The following is a 16,650-nucleotide window of genomic DNA, read 5'->3' as shown; positions in this document are numbered from 1 at the left end:
TGAGGGATAAAGGTTACAGGTGAGTGTGCATGTGTGGTGTTTGAGTTACGCGGCTTTTCAGGTGAGTGTGCACGTGTGGTGTGTTTGAGGGACTCGGGTTACAGGTGAGTGTGCACGTGTGGTGTTTGAGGAACGCAGGTTACAGGTGAGTGTGCACAAGCTGTGTTTGAGGGATGCGGGTTACAGGTGAGTGTGCACGTATGGTGTGTCTGAGGGATGCAGGTTACAGTTGAGTGTGCACGTGTGGTGTTTGAGGGACGCGGGTTGCTGGTGATTGGCCACTTGTGGTGTTTGAGGGATGCGGGTTACAGGTGAGTGTGCACGTATGGTGTGTCTGAGGGATGCAGGTTACAGGTGAGTGTGCACGTGTGATGTTTGAGGGATTGCTGGTTACAGGTGAGTCTGCACATGTGTTTGAGGGATGCGGGTTACAGGTGAGTGTGCACGTCTGGTGTTTGAGGGACGCGGGTTACAGGTGAGTGTGCACATGTTGTGTTTCAGGGATGCAGGTTACAGGTGAGTGTGCACGTATGTTGTCTCTGACTGATGTAGGTTAAAGGTGAGACATTTTTTTTTCTGAAGCACACAGGCTACAAACGAATGTGCTTGCATGTTGTGTCTGAGGCTCACAGGTGTGCACACATGTTGTTTCTCATGTGTAACCCATGGGTTTCAAGTAAGTGTGCAAGTGGAAAACAAAAACTAACACCCTACTCGCGCGCAAACATGATTGTGTTGGTTTTCTTCATAAACGGGGAGGGTCCACAGCTGCTTTCATTACTTTTGGGAAATACAGAACCTGGCCACCAGGAGGAGGCAAAGACACCGCAGCCAAAGGCTTAAATACCTCCCCCACTTCCCTCATCCCACAGTCATTCTTGACCTCTCGTCGCAGGAGGTTGGCAGAGAAGTGTCAAAAGTTTTGGTAGTCTCTTATGGAGGGTAGTACTCTTCAGAATGGGACTGCAGATTTAAGTAGGCCTGTCTGCCTCTCAGTGAGAGCATGGATGAATGTTAGAGTCTGGAGATGCAAGGAGAGTCTTTCTGTGAAACCATCGCAACTCATGTTAACAGCTCCATAAGCAATCAGCGTTGACGAGTTTCACTGCCTGCTTTCTTCACTCAAGTCCATGTAAGAAGCGACGCTACCCGTTCCACAGTGTAGATTCTGGTAAGACCATTTCATTTTATTTTCAATATGGAAATGTAATATATGAAGAAGAAATCAGGGTCCAAGTGGAACTCCTTTTATCTTATGGAATCAAGGGTTAATATCACCTGAGGGGTGTTATTGAACAGGGGGGGACTTAAATCATGTTTGTTATGTGATTCGGTCTGCTAATGTGTAGTGATACTTGGGCTTGTGGCTTTTTCGGAACATAGGCCTTTTTTGAAGGTTGCGCAGTCTTTACGGACTGGCGTGCTTTTTCTTGGACTGCACGGTGCACCTTGTGAAAAAAACATATTTTATATAAGAACTTACCTGATAAATTCATTTCTTTCATATTGGCAAGAGTCTATGAGCTAGTGACGTATGGGATATACAATCCTACCAGGAGGGGCAAAGTTTCCCAAACCTCAAAATGCCTATAAATACACCCCTCACCACACCCACAATTCAGTTTAACGAATAGCCAAGCAGTGGGGTGATAAAGAAAGGAGTAGAAAGCATCAACAAAAGAAATTTGGAAATAATTGTGCTTTATACAAAAAATCATAACCACCATAAAAAGGGTGGGCCTCATGGACTCTTGCCAATATGAAAGAAATGAATTTATCAGGTAAGTTCTTACATAAATTATGTTTTCTTTCATGTAATTGACAAGAGTCCATGAGCTAGTGACGTATGGGATAGCAATATCCAAGATGTGGAACTTCCACGCAAGAGTCACTAGAGAGGGAGGGATAAAAATAAAAACAGCCATTTTCTGCTGAAAAAATTAATCCACAACCCAAAAAATAATAAGTTCTCAAATGATCCAAAGAAAAAAACTTAAATCAAAAGCAGAAGAATCAAACTGAAACCGCTGCCTAAAGAACTTATCTACCAAAAACTGCTTCTGAAGAAGCTAATACATCAAAACGGTAGAATTTAGTAAATGTATGCAAAGAGGACCAAGTTGCCGCTTTGCAAATCTGATCAACTGAAGCTTCATTCTTAAAGTCCCACGAAGTGGAGACTGATCTAGTAGAATGAGCTGTAATTCTCTGAGGCGGGACCTGACCCGACTCCAAATAAGCTTGATGAATCAAAAGTTTCAACCAAAAAGCCAAGGAAATAGCAGAAGCCTTCTGACCTTTCATAGGACAAGAAAATAAAACAAATAGACTGGAAGACTTCCTGAAATCTTTAGTAGCTTCCACATAATATTTCAAAGCTCTTACCACATCCTAAGAATGTAAGGATCTTTCCAAAGAATTTTTAGGACAACAATTTCTCTATTAAGGTTGTTAGAATTCACAACCTTAGGTAAAAATTGAAAAGAAGTCCGCAAAACTGCCTTATCCTGATGAAAAATCAGAAAAGGAGACTCACAAGAAAGAGCAGATAGCTCAGAAACTCTTCTAGCAGAAGAGATAGCCAAAAGGAACAACACTTTCCAAGAAAGTAGTTTAATGTCCAAAGAATGCATAGGCTCAAATGGAGGAGCCTGTAAAGCCTTCAGAACCAAATTAAGACTCCAAGGAGGAGAAATTGATTTAATGACAGGCTTAATACGAACTAAAGCCTGTACAAAACAGTGAATATCAGGAAGTATAGCAATCTTTCTGTGAAATAAAACAGAAAGAGCAGAGATTTGTCCCTTCAAGGAACTTGCAGACAAACCCTTATCCAAACCATTCTGAAGAAACTGTAAAATTCTAGGAATTCTAAAAGAATGCCAAGAGAATTTATGAGAAGAACACCATGAAATGTAAGTCTTCCAAACTCTATAATAAATATTTCTAGAGACAGATTTACGAGCTTGTAACATAGTATTAATCACTGAGTCAGAGAAACCTCTATGACTTAGTACTAAGCGTTTAATTTCCATATCTTCAAATTTAATGATTTGAGATCCTGATGGAAAAACGAACCTTGAGACAGTAGATCTGGCCTTAACGGAAGTGGCCAGGGCTGGCAACTGGACATCCGAACCAGATCTGCATACCAAAACCTGTGTGGCCATTCTGGAGCCACCAGCAACACAAATGATTGTTCCATGATGATTTTGGAGATCACTCTTGGAAGGAGAACTAGAGGCAGGAAAATGTAAGCAGGATGATAACATCAAGGAAGTGTCAGCGCATCCACTGCTTCCGCCTGAACATCCCTGGACCTGGACTGGTATCTGGGAAGTTTCTTGTTTAGATGAGAGGCCATGAGATCTATCTCTGGAAGACCCCACATCTGTACAATCTGAGAAAATACATCTGGATGGAGAGACCACTCCCCTGGATGTAAAGTCTGACGGCTGAGATAATCCGCCTCCCAATTGTCTACACCTGGGATATGCACCGCAGAGATTAGACAGGAGCTGGATTCCGCCCAAGCAAGTATCCAAGATACTTCTTTCATAGCTTGGGGACTGTGAGTCCCACCCTGATGATTGACATATGCCACTGTTTTGATATTGTCTGTCTGAAAAAAAATGAACGGTTCTCTCTTTAACAGAGGCCAAAACTGAAGAGCTCTGAGAATTGCACGGAGTTCTAAAATATTTATTGGTAATCTCGCCTCTTGAGATTTCCAACCCCCTTGTGCTGTCAGAGATCCCCAAACAGCTCCCCAACCTGAAAGACTCGCATCTGTTGTGATCACAGTCCAGGTTGGCCGAACAAAAGAAGCCCCTTGAACTAAACGATGGTGATCTATCAACCACGTCAGAGAGTGTCGTACATTGGGATTTAAGGATATTAATTGTGATATCTTTGTATAACCCTTGCACCATTGGTTCAGCATACAAAGCTGTAGAGGTCTCATGTGAAAACGAGCAAAGGGGATCGCGTCTGATGCTGCAATCATGAGACCTAAAACTTCCATGCACATAGCCACTGAAGGGAATGACTGAGATTGAAGGTGCCCGGCAGGCTGCAACCAATTTTAAACATCTCTTGTCTGTTAGAAACAGAGTCATGGACACTGAATCTATCTGGAAGCCTAAAAGGGTGACCCTTGTCTGAGGAATCAAGAAACTTTTTGGTAAATTGATCCTCCAACCATGTTTCCGAAGAAACAACACTAGTTGATTTGTGTGAGATTCTGCAGAACGTAAAGACTGAGCTAGTACCAAGATATTGTCCAAATAAGGAAACACTGCAATACCCTGCTCTCTGATTTCAGAGAGTAGGGCACCTAGAACATTTGAAAAGATTCTTGGAGCTGTTGCTAGGCCAAATGGAAGAGCAACAAATTGGTAATGCTTGTCTAGAAAAGAGAATCTCAGAAACTGATAATGTTCTGGATGAATCGGAATATGAAGGTATGCATCCTGCAAGTCTATTGTGGACATATAATGTCCTGGCTGAACAAAAGGCAGAATAGTCCTTATAATAACCATCTTGAAAGTTGGTACTCTTACATAATGATTCAAAATTTTCAGATCCAGAACTGGCCTGAATAAATTTTCCTTCTTTGGGACAATGAATAAATTTGAATAAAACCCCAAACCTTGTTCCTGAAAAGGAACTGGCATGATTACCCCTGAAGACTCCAGGTCTGAAACACACTTCAGGAAAGCCTGAGCTTTTACTGGATTTGCTGGGATACGTGAGAGAAAAAATCTTCTCACAGGAGGTCTTACTCTGAATCCTATTCGATACCCTTGAGAGACACTGCTCTGAATCCATTGATTTTGGACAGAATTTATCCAAATATCCTTGAAAAACCTTAATCTGCCCCCTACCAGCTGAGCTGGAATGAGGGCTGCACCTTCATGCGGACTTAGGGGCTGACTTTGGTTTCTTAAATGGCTTGGATTTATTCCGATTTGAGGAAGGCTTCCAATTGGAAACAGATTCCTTGGGGGAAGGATTAAGTTTTTGTTCCTTATTTTGACGAAAGGAACGAAAACGGTTAGAAGCCTTAGATTTACCCTTAGGTTTTTTTATCCTAAGGCAGGAAAACTCCCTTTCCCCCAGTGACAGTTGAAATAATAGAATCCTTGGAAAGAAAGAGATAGTAATCTAGATTTATCAGATTTATCAGCATTCCAAGATTTAAGCCACAAAGCTCTTCTAGCCAATATAGCTAAAGACATGGATCTAACATCAATTTTAATAATATCAAAAATGGCATCACAAATAAAATGATTAGCATATTGCAGTAAGCGAATAATGCTAGATATGTCAGAATCCAATTCTTGTTGCGCTAAATTCTCCAACCAGAAAGTTGATGCAGCTGCAACATCAGCCAAAGAAATTGCAGGTCTGAGAAGATGACCTGAATATAAATAGGAGAACAAAAACAAAAAAACGTTTTGGTAATGCTCACCTCAAAAATATGAATAAAATTATAGTGCAGCCTAGAAAACAATTTAACCATAAACAGTAAAAAGAGAGAAGTCTACACACATAAGTGTAGTTTTAAAGTCTAGGAAAAATAGCACATACAATAAAAACTAGACAATGTATATAGTGCAAAAAATACTTTACATTATGTCAAAAAATACAATAGAAAATAATAAAAAAACATTCATACACACATTTCAAAGAATCACTGACAGCTTGCCTGAACTTAACCAATAAGAAGTTCATATGTTTGCAATACCGGACGGGCCCCTGAGTCAGGTGTTCTCATTGACCAATAAAAGGAGCTGTTTACTGAAGGGACGCCAGACAGAAGCTCCGAGCGACCACGAGAGCGGAGCGAAATGCGCACAGGGACGCGTTGGTCGGTCGCTGCCTCACATTGCATCTCACTGTTGGGAAAACCCCCTTTCATCTACGAGGACCCACCGTGACTAGTGGAACGGCACCTGCTATTGAATCCGTTGGGCGGATAAGTATTACCTCTGTTTGGAAAAGAGATGCCGCTCGTTGCGGCTGGTATGTAATAATCCGCAATAACGGTGACACTGTGCTTATGGAACTATCCTATGTTTTAGCTGCAAGTGTCTAGCCGTGGTTCACATCCACTGTGGGCAACCTTCTAAGCACTGGATATATATTGTGCATTATCATCATTTGTATTGTCTACAGAGCAATTGTGTTTGTTTGGAAACTGTTAATAATGGGCTTTATTCATCACAGCCTTAAACTGCATCTACTTGGGAACACCTGTTAAGCATTGATTATTGTGCTTTTGCATACGCAACTTTCATGCATTAACTTTTTATTGCTTGGCTTTGCTCTTTTGCTTTCCTTGATCTGCAGTTTCTGGACTTTTTATGTGGTGCACCACTTTTATCATCTTTGCTGTGTTTGCAATTTGGGGGACCCCATTGAAATGTGTGTATGAATGTTTTTATTATTTTCTATTGTAGTTTTTGACATAATATAAAGTATTTTTTGCACTATATACATTGTCTAGTTTTTATTGTATTTCTTCCTTATATGTGCTATTTTCTCCAACATAGGTGTGTCCGGTCCACGGCGTCATCCTTACTTGTGGGATATTCTCTTCCCCAACAGGAAATGGCAAAGAGCCCAGCAAAGCTGGTCACATGATCCCTCCTAGGCTCCGCCTACCCCAGTCATTCTCTTTGCCGTTGCACAGGCAACATCTCCACGGAGATGGTTAAGAGTTTTTTGGTGTTTAAATGTAGTTTTTATCCTTCAATCAAGTGTTTGTTATTTTAAAATAGTGCTGGTATGTACTATTTACTCTGAAACAGAAAAGAGATGAAGATTTCTGTTTGTAAGAGGAAGATGATTTTAGCAAACGTTACTAAAATCGATTGCTGTTTCCACACAGGACTGTTGAGATGAAGTAACTTCAGTTGGGGGAAACAGTTGGCAGACTTTTCTGCTTGAGGTATGACTGGCCACATTTCTAACAAGACTATGTAATGCTGGAAGGCTGTCATTTCCCCTATGGGGACCGGTAAGCCATTTTCTTAGATTAAGTAAAAGAATAAAGGGCTTCATAAGGGCTTAAAAAACTGGTAGACATTTTTCTGGGCTAAAACGATTACTTTGCTAAGCATATTTTGCAGATTATAACTCTTAATAGTTATTATAATCTTGGGGATTGTTTTAAAAAACGGCAGGCACTGTATTGGACACCTTTTTCAGATGGGGGCCTTTTCTAGTCATAGGCAGAGCCTCATTTTCGCGCCACTAATGCGCAGTTGTTTTTGGAGAGCAAGGCATGTAGATGCATGTGTGAGGAGCTAAGAACCACTGAAAAAGCTTATAGAAGGCATCATTTGGTATCGTATTCCCCTCTGGGCTTGGTTGGGTCTCAGCAAAGCAGATACCTGGGACTGTATAGGGGTTAAATGTAAAAACGGCTCCGGTTCCGTTATTTTAAGGGTTAAAGCTTTCAAATTTGGTGTGCAATACTTTTAAGGCTTTAAGATACTGTGGTGAAATTTTGGTGAATTTTGAACAATTCCTTCATACTTTTTCACATATTCAGTAATAAAGTGTGTTCAGTTTAAAATTTAAAGTGACAGTAACGGTTTTATTTTAAAACGTTTTTTGTGCTTTGTTGACAAGTTTAAGCCTGTTTAACATGTCTGAACCATCAGATAAGCGATGTTCTATATGTATGAAAACCAAGGTTTCTCCCCATTTAAATTTATGTGATGATTGTGCCACAGTGTCCAAACAAGGTAGGGACAATGATGCCACAGATAATGATATTGCCCAAGATGATTCCTCAAATGAGGGGAGTAAGCATGATACTGCATCATCCCCTTCTGTGTCTACACCAGTTTTGCCCACACAAGAGGCCCCTAGTACATCTAGTGCGCCAATACTTATTACCATGCAACAATTAACGGCTGTAATGGATAATTCTATTGCAAACATTTTATCCAAAATGCCTACTTATCAGAGAAAGCGCGATTGCTCTGTTTTAAACACTGAAGAGCAAGAGGACGCTGATGATAACTGTTCTGACATACCTTCACACCAATCTGAAGGGGCCAGGAGGGAGGTTTTGTCTGAGGGAGAAATTTCAGATTCAGGAAAAATTTCTCAACAAGCTGAACCTGATGTTGTAACTTTTAAATTTAAATTAGAACATCTCCGCGCACTGCTTAAGGAGGTATTATCTACTCTGGATGATTGTGACAATTTGGTCATTCCAGAGAAATTATGTAAGATGGACAAGTTCCTAGAGGTTCCGGTGCCCCCCGATGCTTTTCCTATACATCATTTGGTATCGTATTCCCCTCTGGGCTTGGTTGGGTCTCAGCAAAGCAGATACCTGGGACTGTATAGGGGTTAAATGTAAAAACGGCTCCGGTTCCGTTATTTTAAGGGTTAAAGCTTTCAAATTTGGTGTGCAATACTTTTAAGGCTTTAAGATACTGTGGTGAAATTTTGGTGAATTTTGAACAATTCCTTCATACTTTTTCACATATTCAGTAATAAAGTGTGTTCAGTTTAAAATTTAAAGTGACAGTAACGGTTTTATTTTAAAACGTTTTTTGTGCTTTGTTGACAAGTTTAAGCCTGTTTAACATGTCTGAACCATCAGATAAGCGATGTTCTATATGTATGAAAACCAAGGTTTCTCCCCATTTAAATTTATGTGATGATTGTGCCACAGTGTCCAAACAAGGTAGGGACAATGATGCCACAGATAATGATATTGCCCAAGATGATTCCTCAAATGAGGGGAGTAAGCATGATACTGCATCATCCCCTTCTGTGTCTACACCAGTTTTGCCCACACAAGAGGCCCCTAGTACATCTAGTGCGCCAATACTTATTACCATGCAACAATTAACGGCTGTAATGGATAATTCTATTGCAAACATTTTATCCAAAATGCCTACTTATCAGAGAAAGCGCGATTGCTCTGTTTTAAACACTGAAGAGCAAGAGGACGCTGATGATAACTGTTCTGACATACCCTCACACCAATCTGAAGGGGCCAGGAGGGAGGTTTTGTCTGAGGGAGAAATTTCAGATTCAGGAAAAATTTCTCAACAAGCTGAACCTGATGTTGTAACTTTTAAATTTAAATTAGAACATCTCCGCGCACTGCTTAAGGAGGTATTATCTACTCTGGATGATTGTGACAATTTGGTCATTCCAGAGAAATTATGTAAGATGGACAAGTTCCTAGAGGTTCCGGTGCCCCCCGATGCTTTTCCTATACCCAAGCGGGTGGCGGACATAGTAAATAAGGAGTGGGAAAGGCCCGGCATACCTTTTGTTCCTCCCCCTATATTTAAAAAATTATTTCCTATAGTCGACCCCAGAAAGGACTTATGGCAGACAGTCCCCAAGGTCGAGGGGGAGGTTTCTACTCTAAACAAACGCACTACTATTCCTATAGAAGATAGTTGTGCTTTCAAAGATCCTATGGATAAAAAATTAGAGGGTTTGCTTAAAAAGATGTTTGTTCAGCAAGGTTACCTTCTACAACCAATTTCATGCATTGTTCCTGTCACTACGGCAGCGTGTTTCTGGTTCGAAGAACTAGAAAAGTCGCTCAATAAAGAATCTTCGTATGAGGAGGTTATGGACAGAGTTCAAGCACTTAAATTGGCTAACTCTTTTATTTTAGATGCCGCTTTGCAATTAGCTAGATTAGCGGCGAAAAATTCAGGGTTTGCTATCGTGGCGCGCAGAGCGCTTTGGCTAAAGTCTTGGTCAGCGGATGTGTCTTCCAAGACAAAATTGCTTAACATCCATTTCAAGGGTAAAACACTGTTTGGTCCTGATTTGAAAGAGCTTATTTCAGACATCACCGGGGGAAAGGGCCACGCCCTCCCTCAGGATAGGTCTTTTAAGGCTAAAAATAAGCCTAATTTTCGTCCCTTTCGCAGAAACGGACCAGCCTCTAATTCTACATCCTCTAAGCAAGAGGGTAATACTTCACAACCCAAACCAGCCTGGAGACCGATGCAAGGCTGGAACAAGGGTAAGCAGGCCAAGAAGCCTGCCACTGCTACCAAAACAGCATGAAGGGATGGCCCCCGATCCGGGACCGGATCTGGTGGGGGGCAGACTTTCTCTCTTTGCTCAGGCTTGGGCAAGAGATGTTCAGGATCCTTGGGCACTAGAAATAATTTCTCAAGGTTATCTCCTAGAATTCAAGGAACTACCCCCAAGGGGAAGGTTCCACAGGTCTCAATTATCTTCAAACCAAATAAAAAGACAGACATTCTTACATTGTGTAGAAGACCTGTTAAAGATGGGAGTAATTCATCCAGTTCCAATAGGAGAACAAGGGATGGGGTTTTACTCCAACCTGTTCATAGTTCCCAAAAAAGAGGGAACATTCAGACCAATTTTAGATCTCAAGATCCTAAACAAATTTCTCAGGGTTCCATCGTTCAAGATGGAAACCATTCGAACGATCCTTCCCACCATCCAGGAAGGTCAATTTATGACCACGGTGGATTTAAAGGATGCGTACCTACATATTCCTATCCACAAGGAACATCATCAGTTCCTAAGGTTCGCTTTTCTGGACAAGCATTACCAGTTTGTGGCACTTCCATTCGGATTAGCCACTGCTCCGAGAATTTTCACAAAGGTACTAGGGTCCCTTCTAGCGGTTCTAAGACCAAGGGGCATTGCAGTAGTACCTTACTTGGACGACATCCTGATTCAAGCGTCGTCCCTGTCACAAGCAAAGGCTCATACGGACATCGTCCTAGCCTTTCTCAGATCTCACGGATGGAAAGTGAACAAAGAAAAAAGTTCTCTGTCCCCGTCAACAAGAGTTCCCTTCTTGGGAACAATAATAGATTCCTTAGAAATGAGGATTTTTCTGACAGAGGTCAGAAAATCAAAAATTCTAAGCTCTTGTCAAGTACTTCATTCTGTTCTTCGTCCTTCCATAGCGCAGTGCATGGAAGTAATAGGATTGATGGTTGCAGCAATGGACATAGTTCCTTTTGCACGAATTCATCTAAGACCATTACAACTGTGCATGCTCAGACAGTGGAATGGGGATTATACAGACTTGTCTCCGACGATTCAAGTAGATCAAAAGACCAGAGATTCACTCCGTTGGTGGCTGATCCTGGACAACCTGTCACAGGGAATGAGCTTCCGCAGACCAGAGTGGGTCATTGTCACGACCGACGCCAGTCTGGTGGGCTGGGGCACGGTCTGGGAACCCCTGAAAGCTCAGGGTCTATGGTCTCGGGAAGAATCTCTTCTCCCGATAAACATTCTGGAACTGAGAGCGATATTCAATGCCCTCAAAGCTTGGCCTCAACTAGCAAAGGCCAGATTCATAAGGTTTCAATCAGACAACATGACGACTGTTGCATATATCAACCATCAGGGGGGAACAAGGAGTTCCCTGGCGATGGAGGAAGTGACCAAGATAATTCAATGGGCGGAGGATCACTCCTGCCACTTGTCTGCGATCCACATCCCAGGAGTGGAAAATTGGGAAGCGGATTTTCTGAGTCGTCAGACATTCCATCCGGGGGAGTGGGAACTCCATCCGGAAATCTTTGCCCAAATAACTCAATTATGGGGCATTCCAGACATGGATCTGATGGCCTCTCGTCAGAACTTCAAGGTTCCTTGCTACGGGTCCAGATCCAGGGATCCCAAGGCGACTCTAGTAGATGCACTAGTAGCACCTTGGACCTTCAACCTAGCTTATGTATTCCCACCGTTTCCTCTCATTCCCAGGCTGGTAGCCAGGATCAATCAGGAGAGGGCTTCGGTGATCCTGATAGCTCCTGCGTGGCCACGCAGGACTTGGTATGCAGACCTGGTGAATATGTCATCGGCTCCACCATGGAAGCTACCTTTGAGACAGGACCTTCTTGTTCAAGGTCCATTCAAACATCCGAATCTGGTTTCCCTCCAACTGACGGCTTGAAGATTGAACGCTTGATTTTAAAGCGTGGGTTTTCAGATTCTGTAATAGATATTCTGATTCAGGCTAGAAAGCCTGTAACTAGAAAAATTTACCATAAAATATGGAAAAAATATATCTGTTGGTGTGAATCTAAAGGATTCCCATGGAACAAGATAAAAATTCCTAAGATTCTATCCTTTCTACAAGAAGGTTTGGAGAAAGGATTATCTGCAAGTTCTCTGAAGGGACAGATCTCTGCTTTATCTGTTTTACTTCACAAAAGGCTGGCAGCTGTGCCAGACGTTCAAGCGTTTGTTCAGGCTCTGGTTAGAATCAAGCCTGTTTACAGACCTTTGACTCCTCCCTGGAGTCTAAATCTAGTTCTTTCAGTTCTTCAAGGGGTTCCGTTTGAACCCTTACATTCCGTAGATATTAAGTTATTATCTTGGAAAGTTTTGTTTTTAGTTGCAATTTCTTCTGCTAGAAGAGTTTCAGAGTTATCTGCTCTGCAGTGTTCTCCGCCCTATCTGGTGTTCCATGCAGATAAGGTGGTTTTGCGTACTAAGCCTGGTTTTCTTCCGAAAGTTGTTTCCAACAAAAATATTAACCAGGAGATAGTTGTACCTTCTTTGTGTCCGAATCCAGTTTCAAAGAAGGAGCGTTTGTTACACAATTTGGACGTAGTCCGTGCTCTAAAATTCTATTTAGAGGCTACTAAAGATTTCAGACAAACATCTTCTTTGTTTGCTGTTTATTCTGGTTAAAGGAGAGGTCAAAAAGCAACTTCTACCTCTCTTTCTTTTTGGCTTAAAAGCATTATCCGATTGGCTTATGAGACTGCCGGACGGCAGCCTCCTGAAAGAATCACAGCTCACTCCACTAGGGCTGTGGCTTCCACATGGGCCTTCAAGAACGAGGCTTCTGTTGACCAGATATGTAAGGCAGCGACTTGGTCTTCACTGCACACTTTTGCCAAATTTTACAAATTTGATACTTTTGCTTCTTCGGAGGCTATTTTTGGGAGAAAGGTTTTGCAAGCCGTGGTGCCTTCCATTTAGGTGACCTGATTTGCTCCCTCCCTTCATCCGTGTCCTAAAGCTTTGGTATTGGTTCCCACAAGTAAGGATGACGCCGTGGACCGGACACACCTATGTTGGAGAAAACAGAATTTATGCTTACCTGATAAATTACTTTCTCCAACGGTGTGTCCGGTCCACGGCCCGCCCTGGTTTTTTAATCAAATCTGATGAATTATTTTCTCTAACTACAGTCACCACGGTATCATATGGTTTCTCCTATGCATATTTCCTCCTGTACGTCGGTCGAATGACTGGGGTAGGCGGAGCCTAGGAGGGATCATGTGACCAGCTTTGCTGGGCTCTTTGCCATTTCCTGTTGGGGAAGAGAATATCCCACAAGTAAGGATGACGCCGTGGACCGGACACACCGTTGGAGAAAGTAATTTATCAGGTAAGCATAAATTCTGTTTTTCCTAGACTTTAAGACGAGACTTATGTGTGTAGTCTTCTCTCTTTTTACTGTTTATGGTTGAATATAAATAGGCCTTCCTTAGATAAGATTCAAGCTTCCTATCTAAAGGATCCTTAAAGGAAGTACTATCTTCCATAGGAATAGTGGTATGTTTAGCAAGAGTAGAAATAGCCCCATCAACTTTGGGGATTTTTTCCCAAAACGCTATAGAATTTTCTGGTAAAGGATACAATTTTTTAAACCTTGAAGAAGGAATAAAAGAAGTACCTGGCTTATTCCATTCCTTAGAAATCATATCAGAAATAGCCTCAGGAATAGGAAAAACCCCTGGAGAAACCACAGGAGGTTTAAAAACAGCATTTAAACATTTATTAGACTGAACGTCAAGAGGACTGGTTACCTCAATATCCAAAGTAATTAACACTTCTTTTAATAAAGAACGCATATACTCTATTTTAAATAAGTAGATTTGTCAGTGTCAATGTCCGAGGAATGATCTTCTGTATCAGATAGATCCTCATCAGAAGAGGATAAATTATGTTGTTGGTCATTTAAAATTTCATCAACTGAATGAGAAGTTTTAAAAGACCTTTTACGTTTATTAGAAGGTGGAAATGCAGACAAAGCCTTCTGGATAGAATCAGAAACAAATTCTTAAAAATTCAAAGGTATATAATGTACATTAGAAGTTGAAGGAACTGCAACTGGCAATGTACTATTACTGATGGACACACTATCTGCATGTAAAAGTTTATTATGACATCTATTACAAATGACATTCGGCAAAATAATTTCCACAATCTTACAACAAATGCACTTAGCTTTGGTAGAACCGATGTCAGGCAGCAATGTTCCAGCAGAAACTTCTGAGGCAGGATCAGATTGAGACATCTTGCAAAATGTAAAAGAAAAAACAACATATAAAGCAAAATTATCAATTTCCTTATATGACAGTTTCAGGAATAGGAAAAAAATGCAAATAGCATAGCCCTCTGATAGAGAAAAAGGCAAGAGTCAAACATCAATGGGGTATTGAAATAATGAAAAAGTTTGGCGCCAAGTATGACGCACAACGTAACTGAAAACTTTTTTGGCGCCAATAATAACCGGAAATGACACACTCGCGTCATTAATGATGCAACCGTGTGTAAGGCTTCGTCGTCAACTATGACGCCAGAAATGACGAAGTTGCGTCAGACGTATTTTTCGCGCAAAAAAATTCTCGTGCAAAATATGACGCAATAAAGTTTAGCATTTGACGCACCCGCGGGCCTAATACCGCCCACAATTTGCAAGAAGTAGTCAATTGAAAAAAAGACTAAACCCCAGGTAAGAAAAAAATTTCTTAAAAAAAATGTTTATATTCCCCAAATATGAAACTGCAGAAGGAAATACATGAACCTGACTCATGGCATATATAAGTACAATACATATATTTAGAACTTTATATAAATGCATAAAGTGCCAAACCATAGCTGAGGTGTCTTAAGTAATAAAAAACATACTTACCAAAAGACACCCATCCACATATAGCAGATAGCCAGTAGAGGTAATGGTAAATTGAGAGTATATCGTCGATCTGAAAGGGAGGTAGGAGATGAATCTCTACGACCGATAACAGAGAACCTATGAAATAGACCCCCCGTTAGGGAAAATCATTGTATTCAATAAGTGATACTCCCTTCACGTCCCTCTGATATTTGCTGTACTCTGAGAGGAATCTGGCTTCAACAATGCTGAGAAGCGCATATCAACGTAGAAATCTTAGCACAAACTTGCTTCACCACCTCCATAGGAGGCAAAGTTTGTAAAATTAAATTGTGGGTGTGGTTAGGGGTGTATTTATAGGCATTTTGAGGTTTGGGAAACTTTGCCCCTCCTGGTATGATTGTATATCCCATACGTCACTAGCTCATGGACTCTTGCCAATTACATGAAAGAAATAGAAAAAAGGGTTTTGGACTGCACTAGCAAATGTGATAGGTAGAGCCAACAGAAAAAAATGTGCTTTCGACAAACCTAAAAAGAGAATATCTAGAGGTAAATTTGATAGTTCTGATTCCTGAAAGACAGGAGTCTGAACAATCCAATATCTGTGGCGCTCAAATAAGAGCTTAGAACCTATTCACAATATGGCCTAAAATTAAAAGTTAATGTTATAGGAAGTTAATATTATTATAAAATGATATATATCAAAAAACACAAAAATAGATTATATAAGGTTAAAAACTATATATAAAATGATTGGCTGCAATGCAAAAATGAGTACATCCATTAATTCATAAATATACAAACATACAAACATTCAGACAGAAATTAACATATAAAATGCAATATAAATACAAATGTAAATGCAAATACAAACGTTAATGTGTATCATACAAATACACAATGCCAAGGATTTGTAAGGGAGCTTCAGAGACAGTTTAGTACACAGGAGAAAAAAGCAACGCTCCTCAAACAATTGCTCTAGCTAGCATCATAAAAAGCGGACTTCCAAGATGATATACACATAAGCGATTTCCTAGCGAAAGACAAGAGAAACAACTTGTCACCAGCGATAGAATGTTCACCAACAAAAGGTGTCCAATTTTACTTACACCGGGTGTGTGTATTCCTGCTTCTCAGTAGTTTTCTGAACAGCGTCCCACACTCAGTGATTGCTTGTCACATCTGGAATAACTGCAGTTCCGTTTAGATCGGTTGAATTGACCACACAGCTGTGATCCATGCTCCAGCTCCAGCTACGGATCGTCAGAAGGATCACTTCTAAGAGCAACGTTTCGGCTATTCAACAGCCTTTGTCAAGCTCTAGCTAGCTGATGGCCGCAAGCGCTTAATATAGGGATATCGTTACTTTCTCTTCAATTTTTGAGCATCATACCGGATTTGAGTGAATTCACGGAGACCAAAAGATCCACCCACAATCAGCAGATTGGAAATAGCAGGTTCTACATGCCTTGTGACCAGGCGTGGTCATGCTCCTGTCCTCCATTTCCGTATTCCTAACCGTGTGGCGATAAAGAGATTCTGTTTCACTAGAGTCTGAGTCATAGGAAGTGGTGAGTGCCCCAGCCATTGGGGTTGTAAAGAGTGCCGTTTCTTTTTTGTCCATATTTATAATTCCAAGTTATGGAGGATTCTGATATTTTGGAGACGGATGTCTCTGATTCAGATTCTACTTCTTGCAAAGAATATGAAAGGGCCCGGGTGATCCATGCCCATCA

The 16,650-nt window shown here is 41.1% G+C and overlaps 1 protein-coding gene across 1 annotated transcript in view; it reads left to right on the top strand.

Moving 5' to 3' along the window:
• Positions 1-16,650, top strand: part of LOC128657985 (gastrula zinc finger protein XlCGF26.1-like) — a 99,642-nt gene that overhangs the window by 32,450 nt on the left and 50,542 nt on the right. The window lies entirely within an intron of this gene.

The sequence above is a fragment of the Bombina bombina genome, chromosome 4, assembly GCF_027579735.1.
Source record: "Bombina bombina isolate aBomBom1 chromosome 4, aBomBom1.pri, whole genome shotgun sequence".
Classification (NCBI taxonomy): Eukaryota; Metazoa; Chordata; class Amphibia; order Anura; family Bombinatoridae; genus Bombina; species Bombina bombina.
The sequence above is the reverse complement of the archived record's forward strand: the minus strand, read 5'-3'. Positions and strand labels throughout refer to the sequence as shown.